This window comes from Tympanuchus pallidicinctus, unplaced genomic scaffold, assembly GCF_026119805.1.
Source record: "Tympanuchus pallidicinctus isolate F22 unplaced genomic scaffold, pur_lepc_1.0 scaffold5, whole genome shotgun sequence".
Lineage (NCBI taxonomy): Eukaryota > Metazoa > Chordata > Aves > Galliformes > Phasianidae > Tympanuchus > Tympanuchus pallidicinctus.
In genome coordinates this window covers 18,308,898-18,325,731 of record NW_026294769.1, presented here as the reverse complement: position 1 = coordinate 18,325,731, position 16,834 = coordinate 18,308,898, and the positions used below count along the sequence as shown (strand labels likewise).

General features: G+C 41.2%; 1 long non-coding RNA gene across 2 annotated transcripts in view; it reads left to right on the top strand.

Moving 5' to 3' along the window:
- Positions 1-4,184: 4,184 nt before the first annotated feature.
- LOC128091171 (uncharacterized) overlaps positions 4,185-16,834 on the top strand; it is a 60,316-nt gene continuing 47,666 nt past the window's right edge. Inside the window, exons 1-4 of one of the 2 annotated variants that reach the window (XR_008211278.1) lie at positions 4,185-4,686; positions 12,611-12,667; positions 13,556-13,669; positions 14,187-14,662. This is a non-coding gene — a long non-coding RNA (uncharacterized LOC128091171). Of the gene's footprint in view, positions 4,687-12,610; positions 12,668-13,555; positions 13,670-14,186; positions 14,663-16,834 lie in introns of those variants that run through there. The other variant, XR_008211277.1, reaches the window with a different exon arrangement.

Here is a 16,834-nt window from a genome sequence, read left to right as displayed (position 1 = left end):
CACTCAAGGTCAGGCTGGATGGGGCTCTGAGCAACCTGATCTATCTGTAGGTGTCCCTGTTCATTGCAAGGGACTTGGACTGCATGACCTTGAAGGGTCCCTTCCAACTGAAATGATTCTGTGATTCCATGAAACAATCTTCAGAAACTAGAGGAAGTCGTCATTGCAGCCTTCCCAAGGCAGCCTTGTTGGTTCTTGAGTCTTCTGCCATAAACTTTCTATGCCAGGGTAGGAAGGGGGAAAAGCCAGGAAGAAGGAAAGCCTGGAAGGGTAGTATCTGGGAAGAAGAATAACCACTGGACAGCAGAGAAGGTTAGTGAGGGAGCTGGCACAATGCACAAGCCCAGCAGAGCCATGATACTGGTTTTGCTGGTCACGATGTGTTGAGCCTTGGGCTTGACACATTAGCCAGCCTGAGGGTGAGCTCAAACGTTCGTCCACCTTGACTTAGCATAAGTTCTCATTAGCAGACAGCGGCTGCCTTTCTGCTAATGGGAGCATATTTGTCTGTCCTGGCCGTGCTAACCAGGCAGTGCCCCAGCAGGCGACTAGGTGGCAGCAGAGGACGCGGAGCCATGTCGCTGTGACGGCTGCGGGACCGGGGGTGGCCCTGCAGGAGTAGCAACGAGTTGCCCTTCTGGAGGATCTCACCCCGCTTTCCTTCCTGCCCGGGGACGTGGCAAACAACAGCAGTGACTCTCGGGGAGCCAGCCAGGAAAGAGGTGGAGGAGAACGAATTTTGGATAGTTGTATTTTCTTTATAGGTTCATCTGATTGCTTTCTTTAACACTGACTTTCTATTCTTTACCATACTGACCGAAGCTCTTCTGTCTTCCCAGAGCTGCCCCACACAACGGAGCCACCGTCGTACACATTTTGTGCTAACCAAAGTTCGTCTTTTCTTTCCCAAGCCATCCATTCATCCCCAGAAGGGCCATCCCGAGGAAAGGGGAGTACTCCACTCAGTATTAGGAATGCAGTAATGAGAGAAAGCAAATGGCCAAAAGTCTCCAAGGAGAGGAAAGAAAAATGTTGAATACCCTGTAGTGTTGAGATAATGGAGGAAAAGTTGTTTGTTGGATAAACGTAGAACCTGAAGTTTAGGAGCAGCAGATGATAAGTAAACAAACACATTCAGGCTTATATTCTTGCTTTTCTAACATCACTGAAGAACCAATTAATGAAAAGTCTGGCAGCTTTTGGATCTCATTGTTTGGAGAACAGACCATAGGAAAATCTGTAAAATTTTGGCAGAGTTTTAGTCAAAAGGTCAGTCCAGGCAAAGGAAAACTATAGCCTATTTAGTTACTTCGTCCAAGGAATTTACATAAAAATTATTTGCATTTTTAATGTTCAGCAAAGCTGGAACTGTGCACTGCATTCAGAGTGCCAAAAATAAGTTCACAATTCTATGGGTGTTTTTTACATTACAGCAAAATAATATTGCGTCTATTTAACAAAAATCTTTTTTTACTTGTATTTGTGAAGCAGAGATAGTATAGAAAGAAAGAAGAAATCAACAGATTATGTGCAGACAGGAGAACACAGACAAATTCTGTTCTAGGCAACAATAATATTTAACCATCAGCAAATAAGAGCAGAGGCAGCATGGAGATCTCATGTATAAACTTAGGAATGAGTGTTCATTATTAGCCTGCTTTTTCGTACAAGCACTTCCTCGTCGTTTAAACAGCAATGTCCTTTTTATAAAGTATCCTGTTGATTTTGCCTGAGGGAGAGTCCTTTTCACAAATGCCACAACAGAGGGAAACTCTGATGATGTAAAAAAAAAACCAACAACACGCCAACAAATAAATCTAACTCAAAAGTGAACACTGTGGTGTACTGAAAAGCGAGGTTGCTAAATAAAGGGAAAGTGATATTTAATGACTGAACACAGATACGATTGTATTGTCCTTATTGTTAATTGTTATAGTGATTTAATTAAACAAATCCTTTGTTAAAGTAGAAAAGAAGCAGAGGCAGAATTGGCTTTTGCCTACACCAGATTGCTGCGGAATCCAGGAACTTTGCCAGTACCATCACAGCAGGGCTGTCTGCAGAGCATGCAGTGCCTCAGTCCCAAGTGTAGGTAAACTGAGTCAAGCCACATACATCCTCAGGACTGAGGGCAAGACTGGATTTCCAGGTGCAAACTCAGTACAAAGTCATCATTGGGAATTGCTAGGTGTTATACTTAAGCATTAATGTTATTACTGATCTGGTTTAAGTCTGAACCATTGCCTTCCTCTACTTGATCTTGGCTGAATTTCACAGCAAGATGCAGATAAAGAATATAAAGGGCTGTTAAAGATGTATAAATAGAGGGTCAGACATGTTCATGTTAGAAAATGTAGCATTCAAGCAGAAATACCTAGTGGCATCCTTTCAGAAATCAAGAGGAGAACAAAGGAATGGAAATTAGTGTATAGGAACAAGAAAAATATGTTCACCTATTTGCATAACACACAATGAAGAAATCACTAAAAGGCAAGAGAAAGGGGCACAGGAAGCTGCAGGGCAAGTAGTTCTCAAACACAACTAGAGTCAACATTCTTTAATGATTTACACATTACAGTGGCAAAACCGAAGTCCAGCACGCTCCCTCAGATGTGGGGCAAGCAATATAGCTGTGGTTCTCTTTGCTTGCCTCCTTGATCTCCATGTCACTAAAATGGAATCCAAGTGATTAATCCCTCATGTGCATAGGGTCACATGTCGGTTTTGGGACACCATTGGGTAAGGTAGAGAAGGACAAGCCTGAACGGACTGCACAGCTGAAATACAACTCTTTTTTATCATATCCATCACATGTCTTCTCCAGGGGGAAAGGCATGACCAGCAGGGATGTTAAGCTTTTTAACCTTGAATGACATCCTGTGATAAGCCTGGGCACACAGGAAAAGAAAGAGGCAATGGCTTCCACCCACCAGAAGTCTTATATTTCCCCAGTGCTGAGGCTGTGATAATTACAACATGCTCAGCTGGTGCTATTATTCAACCATTCCTGCAGGAGAGGGTCCGTCTCAGCCAGCATAACGATTGCTACAAAACTCCATGGCAGTGAAAAGTTAATTAACAAAAGCAGTTAACTGTTCACATGAATGGCAGGAACAACTTCCCCAGCCATGTGATTATATTTGCATTCAGTGCAGTGCTCACGATGCCTTGTCGACAGGCCAGATGCCAGCTGTGCTAAGTGCTGCATGGAACAAGTGAATGGAAAAGGGAGAGAACAACTTCGTGGTGGCAGTTGTGGAAGAACAGTTGTTGCAGATGAGTTGATGCCAGTATGCAACTTGAAGCGGGGAAAAAGGGGAAAAGAATCGAAGCATAAAGAGAGAATCAGCAAAGCTTATGGTAGTAGAAATGGACAAAATGCTGGGAGCAGATGCGCGTGCATTGGAAGTCCCATGGATATCAGATTATATGCACAAGGCCAGAAGTGATGGGTGATGCTGAAAGAGGATTTACCGTGGTAGGAGGGGAAGTTCAACAATGGAACAACGAAAGACAGAACACAGCCTGATGAGGGGCCCTCCAGGTGAGGGGAAAGTTGAGTCATAACTGCAGAGAGAAGGAAAACAAAATTGGGAAGAATCCTCCACCTGTAGGGTCAGGTTATCATTAGCATACAAGCATCTTGGGGCTGTTCAGCATGGAGGAAAGGAGGCTTAGGGGGATCTCATCAATATCAATGTCCATAAATGTCTGAAGGGAGGGTGCAAAGAGTATAGAGCCAGGCTCTTTCCAGTGATGCCCAGTATCAGGACAAGAGGCCGTGGGCACAAGGTGGAACACAGGAGGTTTGTCTGAACATCAAAATGTGCTTCTGTGCTGTGAGGATGACCAAGCACTAGCATAGGTTTTCCAGAGGCTGTGGAGTCTCCTCCTCGAAGATCTCCAGAAGCCACCTGGCCATGGGCCTGGGCACCCTGCTCTGGGTGGAGTGGATGGACCCAGATGTCTCTGCCAGCCTCAGCCATGCTGTGATTCTGTGATCTGCATCCATTCCAAGGCTGGCTCAGGTTGGAAAAAGAATGAGAGACTACCCACAGTTTCTCAGGAAACACAAGCTGAATTATGGCTGAGAGCAATTTGGGAGCAGAGAAAGGGTTTGAATGCAAGATTATTCAAAAGTGCAGGAGAGAAGAAGAAGAAGAGAAAGGGAAGGCCATGTGAGAGAAAAAAAAAAAAAAAAGCATCTTTATGAAAACATGCCTTCAGAAGCAGTAACAGCAGAAAAAAATGCATGTCTCTGTCCGGGCTGGGATGTGAGGGAGAAAATAGCTTGGTGTCTGCAGTAGGGCAGAAGCAGGGCAGTCCTGCCATGTACTGCTAGAGGCAAGAGGGAAAACCTGAGGACAGAAGCCTTTAAGATGGGAGTGCTGCCATGAGAAGTTATAGCAGGGGAAGGCTGTGAAGGGAGCCTAGAGGAGCGTGGAGATGGAAGGGCAGCCAGATTGGGTCAAGTGTCATCAGGTGTGTAACAAGAGGCAAGCATAGGGTCTGGATTTGGGTTACTGAGTGAAGTGAGAGGTGGAGAGAGCAGCAGACAAGACTGTAAGCAGAGCAAAAAAGTTGAAAAATGATAAATAAAATTAAAAAGTAAAATAAACAGGTTAGTGTCACATCTTGTCCAGAAGGGGAAGGAAGAGGTGACCAGATTCCTTTACACTTAGTGCGGTGAGTACGTGGAGAGACCTTTTGGAGTATAACAGAAAAATTGGAAAGCTGAATCGGTTCGATTTGGAGGGAGAGGGAAGTGCTGTGAAAGTTATTCTGGTACTTTCTCCTGTAGCCAGAGGGTGATATTTCTGCTGGGAGAAGAATGGAAGTTGCATAGAAGGAAAGTGGTAGTTGAGATTTTGTAGCAGTGGTAATTGAGAATTAAGCCTTAGATAATAAACTGTATTTAATCATTTTATCTTAAATGTATGTTTTCCATGCATCCTCCTTCTGGCAAAAATGTGCTTAGTGACCTTCACCTTTTTGCCATTTCTTCTCCAACTGTGCTTTGCCAGGTTTTGAAGAAACAGTCCTGGTCTAGACTGACCAATTCTTAGTGCTTTCCTGGCTCCTGGTTTTGGTAGGATAGCTGTCTCCACAGTTATATTTAGATGACGTACAAATTTGCATTTCTTCTGTTGGAATTTCCTTGTTTTCAACCATGGTTCGCAACTGTACTGGGCTGTCAATCTCAGATCTTCCCAGAACGCATGAAATTGTTTTTTAATTATGTTTAGAGTACTTTGCATAGATGCCACTGTGAATCCAGCTTCCTTCCTTTCTGCCTGTAGACCAGCTGTATTGGCTGAGATGTCATTATAGGAATCATCACACCAAATTTCTGTTAACACTCATAAAAATGCATGTTCTGTCAATGACTAAAAGTGTTCATTTGCCTTGCCTTTGTGTTCAGACCACAGCCTACATTCATACTTTCCTTTTTCTTCTAAATCTTTTGCCTCAGACAGAGTTCATTTTCTGTCTTGCTTTTTAAGTTAGAAATACGCACCACGTCATTTGAATTAAACAAAAAAGTCCCCTATTCCTCTTCCCTTACACTGTTTGAATAGAGGCCTGTATAAGAAGCTCTGGCAGTTTTAAAATGGGAAGACTGGTAATTTTTTTTTGCTTACATGGAGATCGTTTTAATCCAAACAGACTCTTATTACGAAAGATATAAAGGACATTCCATTGCTTCTTGAATCCAAAACACTCCTAAACTGACACATTTACCACTTGGTCTCTCAGTTTGCACAGCACAAAGCACATAGGAGTGCTTTGTCTGCACTGTTATAATGCTGTTCTTTCAGAAAGCTGGTAATTCTCTAAGTCTGAGCTTTGGCTGGGCTCACTAACAAAGCTCAGCACATGGACAACAGGGTGGATATCTGAGGGATGCCTCATGTTGGAGGCCATCGTCTGTGATAGCCCTAAGTGACCCATGTCCTCTCTATATGTTGTTAGCCAACGAGAGACAACGTGAGCTAGTCATAAGCATCCTTTACATGTTAAGACTCCAAGCTCAGATTCCTATCATTAAATGGCAAGAACCAGTACAGGCTCACTAGGCACTACTTTCAAATCTGTAGGAATTTATTTATGCCTGTGAAAATCCAATCTCAGCATTAAAGGAAGGCCAAAACCAAAGAGGGTATCCACTGAAGATACTGTTGGTCTAACCACTGACTGGTCTCTAAGTTTTAATACCACAGTCTGTAGAAAGAGGATGATTTGGAGTAGGCAGCAACTCAGTCTTCCTGAAGAGAAGAAATGAGTGCCTCCTTGAGGATACCTGATCGTTTTCTAGCTGTCAATCATGCATGTGAGAAGTGATTCTGCAGCTATTTGAATAGCCTGCTTTACCTCTTTGCAACTCTCTTTAACACAGAGACTATGACATATCCATTAAAGTTGCCAGGTTCTTCAGCTTTTGTACTGCATTGTTGTTTTGAACCTTACAAACTAGGAGTGCATTTGTGAATAGGATGCAAGAATTTGACTGCAGAACGGCCAGTGGATCCTTTGAGATGTGTAAAATACATTCTCATAGTTTAGTTGGGGCAACAAATATTCATGGGGGATCTGCAACTGCCATTTATTCTGAGTGGCAGGACAGTGTGAGTGTGAAATGTTTTCAGTGACCAAGCCTAAGAAGAAATCTGAGCCTATCTTGACAGGCTGTTTTATTCCTTCACTTTAAGCATTAATGTATTCTGAGCTTTTTTATTTAAGCTCATTTACCGTGGATTTCAGTGGTTCTCTTACTAATTATTGTGTTGAGATGAGAATCAGGCTTCCAAATATAAAATGAAATATTTTTCATCTCCACCATTCCCTGTGGTCTGGGAGTAGGTGAGTATGGCTTAAGATCTGGATTGAAATGAAAATGAGACCAAATTTCAGCAGACAGAACACCTTGAAACATTGCCTTTTACGTGTGGAATCTTCTGAAAAATCTGGAGGGTAAGTTAGGTTTGCAGAACAGAGGTCTGAAACAAAACTGTGTTTAAAAGAAAAGGAAACAACCCTGCTCCGAAAGGGGCAGTCCCTCCCGGTAAAGAGACTCTGGAGGCAGCTGTCTCCTCTGTCTGCCCCAGTGAGTAGGATGCAGGCCTACTTCCTGTCTGAACAACTGAATGATAACATGAAAAAGCCACAGTGACATCTGACATTTCTTTTAGTTTCCCTTTTTATAGCCAGACAGCGTGATTCACTTGGGTTCTTCTTGAAACTGGAGAGATGTGAAAAGAAAATTCGAGCATACCACTCAGATATTGAAAGGTGATATTCCTACCCTTATGACTGTCTCCAGAAGGGCTGAGAGGGAGTGCCATTCATGGCAATGTGAACCTCATCTTCTGCATCACAGATAACAGACAATTTCCTTGTGATTTCAGTACTTCTTCCTCCTTGACCTCTTCTTGTCACATTGGAGTCTAATCTAGGTCAGACACATTGGAAAATCATAGAATCATAAAAGGATTGTGTTAGAAGGGACCTCAAAGATCATCCAGTTCCAACCCCCCTGCCATAGGTTGTGGTTGGCAACCACTAAGTCAGGCATAAGATCAGGTTGCCCAGGGCCCCAACCAACCAGGCCAAGAAGACCAAGAAGCATTTGAAGCTGACTGAAAAACAGAAGAAACACTGGGAAATCAACTGGAAAAGCTGAACTATGAAGAGGCAGAATAACATGAAAGCATTTTAGCAAAAAAAAAAAAAAAAAAAAAAAAAAAAAAAAAAAAAAAGGCATTGACTTGTGAGATCAATGAGTTGATAGAATTGTATGAAAGCAGCAAAGCACCCTCATATAGTCTCAATAAAAAAAATCCAGAAAATAATTGGAAACCAAACTGTATAAAAGACCTTGTTGTGACACTGTGGAAGATGGTGATAGAAGTGATAAGCTTCATAATTGCTCCAAGCAGTAAATAGTTATCCAGCAGGGTAATCTTGTTGAATCTGATCTTCATCTTGTTCTGAATCTGTCTTCCAGAATCCTACTAGAGTATCAAAGGTCATTGAAAGTGGAATATGTTAATATAAATTTATTTGAGTTATAAAGAAGCTTACAAAGGCATTTTACCAACCAGTACTTTTTGGTGCTACATACAGTCCTTTGATGCACCTGAGTTATTTAATTTATCTATGGCCAAAAGATCTTAAGAATAAGCTGTGAGACACTGAGTCCAAATGCTATCAATAAGCATATGGTTAGAGGGAATTTCAGAAATTAGAACAAGGCTATTACAACACCTCATCAGGGAATGGTTGCCATAGTAAGAATGCCTATCCATCACCTGATACCTCATTCAAGTCTTTTAAGAACTTCCCAGTGGGTTGGGAACCTGGAACCTGTGTGTGAACATTCCCCTTGTGAAGTTGTGCTTGGTGTCTTTGCTGCTTCTGCATTTTGCTTGAGCATGTGGAGAGAGACCTGCCCAGTCAACTTTTATGCACAGTCACTGTGTTTTAGCACCCAGCCTTGTAACGTGCAGAAGAACTTGTTTGTCCTCTTTGTGTCCTTGGAATTACAATTAAGAAGTACATCCTGGAACCAACTCTAACTACTTGCTCGAAACAGGGCAGGCCTCAGAGAAAGATGAGACAGCTCAGGGCCTTTTCCAGCTGAGTTTTGACAGTGTTGAAGGATGGGGATTCCACAGCTTCTCTAGACAACCTGTTCTACCATACTCCAAGGCTTTCTTCTTTGCATGTGTGCACATCAGCAGAGAATGGGGGTTGCAGGAGGAGAAGGGAGTGCACGCATTCGTGTACTTATTCATGAACAGTGTTCACAGAAGAGCAGTCCCAAATTCTGTTTCCTCTTTGGCAGGTGAAGAAAGCATGCTGCCACTGCTGAGCCAGGCAGTTACTAAGCAGCTTTTAAAATAACCCCCACACTAAGCAAAATTATATGCTGTAATAAATGAGATGTTTCTAGAAATAATATGTTTTTAGTTTTGAAGTAGTTTTGCAATTCTGCAAGGATTCACTGCTTTTAAGTAACTGGAAAAATGAGTGCCTTGAATCTCTTTCACATTGAGATCTATTGTCAGTTTATTAAATGCAGATTTATTGCTGACTTTCCTAGCCAAAAAAATAGCTGTTAGCACGCTATAACAGAGCATAAATTTGACTTCACTGAATCAAAGACATTTTTAAAGAAAAAAATTACTTAACGACCTGTCTGATCTAATAAATTTTGTAGTTCTCATAAAACAAGATGACAAGCATTTATGTCCACTAGATGTGTAAAACTAAGATAGTCCTGGTGGTTAGCATCTGAAATAGTTTCTTTAGCCAATTGGTCTCATGGTGGACTCTTGTCAATAAAACAAGGCAAGGATAGGAATGGCTGCATAAGTAAGATGAGATAGAAACATTTTCTCATGAAGCATTAAAATTGAAGTAGCCTGGTGGCATGAGACTTCAGAGGTTGTCTGTAGGCCACCACACTTCATGACTGGCAAAATTCCCTTGACAAAAATCTGCATTTAAACTGCAGGCTTACAGTGTAAAAGGGAACTAATCATTTTCCTCATTCAGGAAATCCAGTTTGCAAGAATCTGCTCCCTCTGGACATCATTAAGCTTAACTATACAAAGAGAAGTTTCAGAATCCATAATATATGTGTATTTAAATATGTGCATCTATATATGTATGAAGTCCAGTTTCTGTTCAGCTACAAAGTTTACATATGCCTAGAAATTTTCATATATACATGGACCATGCCTAAACTTTCTTTAGAGTCTGGCATGTTTTCATTCAGCCTCAGTCATCATTCTTGTAACAGATGCCATAGAAAGTCAAGTGCATCTCATCTGTTCTCCTGGAACAGCATTGCCCCAAGGCCATCCTTGGAGGCATCAGTAGAGACCCAAGTTTCTTTGTTTGAATCAAAGCACATCAGCATAGTTTCATTGATTGAAATGTACTTTGGTTCCATTCATTCCCACTCATGTAGTGCTCCCTCATGGCAAGGTCTTGTAACTGGGTCTTGAGCATCACAGTGTTTGCTATCACATCTGGGTGGAATTGTCCCAGGAGAATAAGCACTCCAGAATGGGTTTCTCAGCACAACTTCAAAGTGGGCACTCCTGTGACAGCATTTCAAAGCTATTTCCTTTTTTTTTTTTTCCTTCCAAATTCTGAATCTTCTGTAAGCAGCACAGTAACTCTTTATCTCCTTTGCAGTCCTCTATTGCTATTAAAATAGACTCAAAATTCTAACACTCTTCCCTTTTACTCCACTCTTTGCAGCCTTCAAGACTAGTTCACATTCATCACTACAGTCTCTCTCAAGTACTCTTGTGTGATTGTATGCGTGCATAGTGACATGTCCACATGCATGAAAGAGAAGTGCTGTTCCTTGCTCATACTTAGGAAGCTTGATAGGGAAGCCATGAATCATGCTTGGACCTCCCAATTGCAATAGTATCTCCTGTGAGCAGAGTGTGGCCCCGTTGCCATCCTGCCTGCGTAGGACACTGCCCCCTTGCAGATGCTGCCCCACTGCAGAGTTGGAAAAGCCTTTCTGGAGTGGAGCTCCAGAGTCCCTGTGCAGTATGCAGAACTCAAAATGTGTTTGGAACAGTCTGGGAGACATGGCAGCAAAGGCTGTCACTACTGTTGGAGGAAAGGGAAAAATGGATTACGCAGAGGACTGGGGATTGTAGGGGAATTGTAGTTTTGTCAGGATTTGTCAGGGGGTTGGAAAAGCCTTTCTGGAGTGGAGCTCCAGAGTCCCTGTGCAGTATGCAGAACTCAAAATGTGTTTGGAACAGTCTGGGAGACATGGCAGCAAAGGCTGTCACTACTGTTGGAGGAAAGGGAAAAATGGATTACGCAGAGGACTGGGGATTGTAGGGGAATTGTAGTTTTGTCAGGATTTGTCAGGGGGTCCCAAGAATAGGAAACAGGCTTGTAAAGATTGACTGAGTATGAGGGGGAACATTGGGTCTGGCACAAGGGATAATCGCAAATCTAAGAGTGAGGAGGCTGTTCAAGGGGAAAATAGGAAAGAAAGGAAGGGGAACAGTTCTGTCAAGAGCATATATCAATAAGCTAATCAAGATGAGTTTCTTTGCTTTCATCATGAGCACAAACTTTTTGTGTGCGTGATTCCCTGCAGTAGCTTCATTGATTTCAAGGCAGAACATCCTCCATTTCCTCTCTTTCTTCCCTCATCTTCCATCCTCTTTTCTTTCCTCTATACAACCTTATAGGATGTCTGGGAAGGGGAGGAATTTTCCAGCCCTATGAAGAATGCCCAAATGGCTCAGCAGTGTTGAACTCTCTTGCCTCAGGGGCTCCATTTCTATGTCTTTGCTGGTGATAATATGTCAAAACGCTTATAATATGTTCCACGCTAGTTGGATTTCAGGCCCCCATGTGGAGATTTTGTCAAGGAAATGTAGCTAATGTTCACATCTTACTTTCATGTATTTATTTTTGTTGGTAAGTTTGAACACATTTTCCTCACCCTACAATTCTGTTCCTGTTGGTTGTATACACGTAGTGAGTAATTCACTCCTGAGAATGTAATTTCACTTCCTTAGTCCTGATGTTTTTCTGTTACAAATCCAGATGTGATGTTCCATTGCTAGCTTCTAACTTTAATGTTGATGACTGCTAATGCTAGCATTAATAATGATAGGCTTTGCTACTGATGGCAGGTATGTTTACAGATTTTAACTCAGGAGTCTATCAGTAGAGACATTTATGCATTGTGAAAGCATGTCCCACAGCTAGAGGTACCATTTTAGGGTTATGCTATCTCTGTCTATGGGCAGTTAGTCCTCTTTCTCATGTAAGGTTAAGATGTGACCGGCAGCAGAACTGACAGGAATCTCATTTGGATCTGTGTCATCTCTGTCGAGTTCATCTCAACCTCTCTTCTCATGTTTGAATGAGATGAGGCACGTCTAAAGCCGAGTCCATAATACAGGAGAGGAACAGCAAACACATTTTAGGAACTAATTGCAACAAATATTCAGTTGGTAGAGTGAATACGAGCACCCAACGTCAAAAAACAGTAGCTCAGCATCCAGTACATTTAGCTGTCTCCGGCTGGAGAATCTGTAAACCCTTCACAGCCCCTTGCCACAAGATATGCGTTCCTTCAAGCAAAGTACCAGCCAGAAATGTCTTCTAAGTGCCCCATGTCATATGTTCCAGTATTTCAGCCACTGAAATGGCTGAAATGGTTGTGCTGAGAGTCTTGTTTACTTTGAAAAAATATAATAAAGAAGTTCTATTAAGACAAACATCATAGTTCTATAATGTCCAAGCAAAATAGCCAACGAAGAGTAAGGCTTTGCCGGAGTCTCACTTATACACTGTATTTTTGACACTCCTGAAGACACCCTATACGTCTTTAGATCACAACATTCATTTGACATGACTCAGTTTACTCTCTCACACAGCTGATCAAATGTGGCACATACATTAGTCCATGAGGAACAGGAGGCATGTCATGCATCAAGACGACCTCCAAAGAATAAGCAATGAAAATTGCATGAAAGGTCAGATGGGGGAGCAGTTGGATCATGGGCAGGAATCAGCACACCAAGAATGAAACAAAACATTCTTGTTGCAGGTCCCTGTGTCTCCTGTGTGGTTGCTGCTGATGTGTGAAATTCAGGTCACTTGCCAGGTTTGTGTTGCTACATTAAACAGCATTACAGTAGGAACAACACTGTACTGCACAGGGCTTAAAAAGAAGTAGTTGCAATACAAAATGAATGTGAGAGCCAAGAATGAAGAAAAGGGACATTTCACCTTTTGAAATAAATATACGCTGCTTATTTCTGCATTAAAAGCAAAACCAACCTAGAGGAGAGTTTGTCTTTTCCCCTTTTCTGGAAGAAATCCTGAGAACTGGTTTTAAATGATGTCCAAACCTGGTTGTTAAGCTGAGAAGCAAATGCTGAGCCAGTGTGTATCCAGTGGCAATCATGCAGTAGTAACAGAATGTGAAGAAACTTTGGAAAAGAAAAGAAGAGCCGGCTGCGTCCACTGAATGTGGCATTAAGGGAGAAAGGCTGTGATGATGTATCTGCCTGTACGGGGCTGGGTTCTGAGGGGACCTGACTGCTGGATGGTGCCCGCACAGCAGGGTGGAAGAGCACAAGTGTGGCTTCTGTCCTCTTGGTGCAGTTAAGCAGGATCACAAATAATAGATTATAGACATCTGCTTGTTTGATGTGGGTGTGAAATTCTAAATTAGCTAACAAAATGGTGCTTTGTATTAATAACAAGCATGCAATTTAGTCTGTAATTTCCCTGAGAGAATGGCAAAGTTAAATAATTAAGCATGCCTCAAAACAGGATTATTATAGGGATTAAGAGGAAAAAAAATACAGCAGCTAAAATTTAAAATAAGGAATGTAGAAACAATGCCTCCAAACCATGGCTTTTACACATAGCATTTTGCATGTTAGTTAAACTAGAAACAGTTGAGAATGAGTAACCTGGATGAATCTGTTAACCTCACTCTTCAGTGAGAGGACTGATCTCTAAAACACTGCACAAAAATCAACAGATGGTGTTGTTAGCCACCTCTGGAGTGTCTGCTTCTAGGAAGCTTAGAGCATCTCCTTCCAGGAAGAAGGATGGAAGGATGGGCTTTCACCTGTTTTTCTTAGAGACGCACCAGGTCAGTCTTTTTTTCCTTTTCCTTTTCCTTTTCCTTTTCCTTTTCCTTTTCCTTTTCCTTTTCCTTTTCCTTTTCCTTTTCCTTCCCCTTTCCCTATCCCTTTCCCTTTCCCTATCCCTTTTTCTTTCTCATTAATTTGAGTGAGTGTCCCAATCACTTTTCATTTTCTCAGAATAATGATGAGTATTTACCATGTGTTAATTTAACTCCTTCGATATGCACTATTTGCTTCATGTTTTCCCAGTATATCTTCATGTTCAGTTATTACCTATACTGCTTATTTTTAACTTACTTTTTTTTTTCCACATTTCACGAATCCAAAAATGGCAGTTTATAAACTTTCCCAAACACATATGCAGAAATATGGGTAAATATAAAGCGGATTAAAGACAATTTCTAAACACATCTACAGAACAGATAGATTTGAAAACCATGATGCTCAGCTTATTCAGTCAATGTGCATACTTCCCTTTTTTGGCAACTTTGTCTTGAATGCTTTATCTGCTTTGCATTGCAGATAAATATTCCCTGTTGTCTTGTACTTCTTACAGAGTGGTTCATCCACTCAGTACATGTAATGTTGTGAAGAAGAGCAGCAGAATAATTTTCTTCTGTGATACATTGCTCCAAGAGGAAAATATTTTTAAAGGAGAACAAAAGGGAAGAAGATATTGAATTTAGTGAAGACATGTACCAATTAGCTTGTAGAAGTCCATCTCTCTCTCATGTTCAGATATTACACGAGAGATGCTCACAGTTGATTTATCAGCTGCATGCACAAATTCATTTGCAGTGGAATCCCAGTCCCACTGAGGCCAATAAATTTGTTGTCATTGATTTTAATGAAGTAAAAATCTCATGATATGGCTCAGGGCTTTTCTTTACTTCTATTTATTTATTTATTTATCTATGTATCTATTTATTTATGCAAGTCTTTACATTCATGAAAACAATTTTATCCGGAGAGCGCAGTGGTAATAATGTTAGCTCCAATTTTTACACAATAAAATGTTTCCAAAAGGAGAATGTCTTTGACTCAAAACAATGCTTATTCTGAACATATTCATATGAACGAAAATATTGGTAGTATCTGGCATGAAAACAGATGCTTATTTTTCTAAACCAGCCTATGTTGCTCAAAAGCCAGAAGAAGGAAAGATGCATTACTGTGCTATTAGTAGGGCCCATGCCCAGGTCTGTTTTGAACATTCTCAAAGTCTACTGACACCTCCATTGCATAGTAGGAACTCAGGCATGTGACAATTGGATGCTGTGTGCAAGGGGTCTAGTGGGGACTAGTTTCATCACTCTCAACCAATCTCTTAGGCATAAAAAGAAAGCACAGTCTTTTACTTACCTTGTGATAATGTTATTGTAACCCTGCATCAGTGATAGGACAACATAGTCTCACATGTTTGTGTATATAGAGTCATAGAATCATAAAATCATAGAATCCTTAGAGTTGGAAGATACCTCTGATGGCCATCTAATCCAACTGCCCTGCAATGAACAGGGACACCACAGCTAGATCAGGTTGCCCAGGGCCTTATCCAGGCTCATCTTGAAAGTCTCCAGTCAACCACATCACTGGGCGACCTGTGCCAGTGCTTCACCACCCTCACCTTAGAAGATTTTTTCCTTATATCCAACCTAAATATATCTTTGAGCTTGAAGCCATTTCCCCTCGTTCTGTCACCAAAGACCCTGCTAAAGAGTCCCCTTCTTTCCTGTCCTCTTTGGATACTTTAAAGGCCACTCTCAAGTCACCTTGCAACTTTCTCATCTCCAGGCTGAACAGCCCCAACTCTCTCAGTCTGTCCTGTAGGAGAGGTCTACCATCCCTTGGATCATGTTTGTGGTTTACCTCCAGTACATAACTGTGAAGTTCTGTTTTTAAGATCGCTTAGTTTCCAAATAAGGAGAGAGGAAGAGAAAATTTCAATCAACTGTGACCATCTCAAACAAGAATTCAATCTGTATTTGTGATCTCAGCTTCCTGTTAATTAATGCAGAGAAGCAAGAAACAATTTATCTGATCTGCAGCACAGTCTAACAACTGAGAAGAATCAACCCCTGGAAGTGCACATATTTCAGTATTGACTCTAATAAATGAACATTTGACTTTAGGAGATGAACAGGCCAAGTAATTTCTTGTGACTGCACTTGTGTTTAAAATACTTCACAAGATTCACAAGGCCCTCTTAATCTTTTTTGACAGTCAGAGTACACCCTCTTTAATTATTGATCAGACAAGCAAAGTTTTCCAAAAGATAGCACCTTCAGGAAAAAATTGCTTTCTCTTTGGTTGTATATAACTGCTTGTCAATATAACAGATCCAGTGTTGCTATCTCCTAAATGACCTGGCTTGACCAGAATAGACAAGACTAGACTAGACTAGACTATATTATTTCAGAATAAGGCACATTAATGAGGGCATTGACCAAATACCTCTTGAGCAGTGACAGGCATGGGGCACCAACCACCCTTCCAGGTGGTTTCTTCCAGTGTTTGATCACCCTTTTGGTAAAGAAGTTTTTCCTAGTCTGAATACCTACTCTGAACCACCAAGTCAGTATCAGATAGTATGACTTAATTTATTCAACATAATATGTTCAAGTTGAGTTAAAAGCTTTGGATTCATTTAACTATTGCAGTTCCTAAAGACTTTGCTTTTGGTGTCAGACACATTAATCTCAAAAAACAGTTATTAATAAAATCTATTAGCAAAACAAGTGGAAAAAGACCAGTGCCCCACATGTAAAACAAATCACAGTTTTAATGATCAATCACAATGCACAAAAGCATGTGAAAGTTACTTTTCCTTTCTAAGAATCTGCTACAATATACTTGGGCATTTTACGATGCTATATACCAGATCAAAAAGTATATTTGTAACATGACCTGTCAAATCAAGGAAAAGTAGTTTTTCCACCTGTTTCAGCAGCGTAAGAGCACACGTTCAGCCTTCCCATGACTCTACCCTGAGTTCTGGGTAGAATCATTAGGAAGTCTGATTATTGCTAGAATCACTTATTGCTGCTCAGTTTCTGTTGTTTGTCACAGAGAGACATAGGAGTAGATTCAGCTTCCAGAATAAAACTTCAAAATTCAGCTGACCAAAGGCAGTGATCAAGTTTTAGGTGAGTTTAAACAGCCTTTAAATT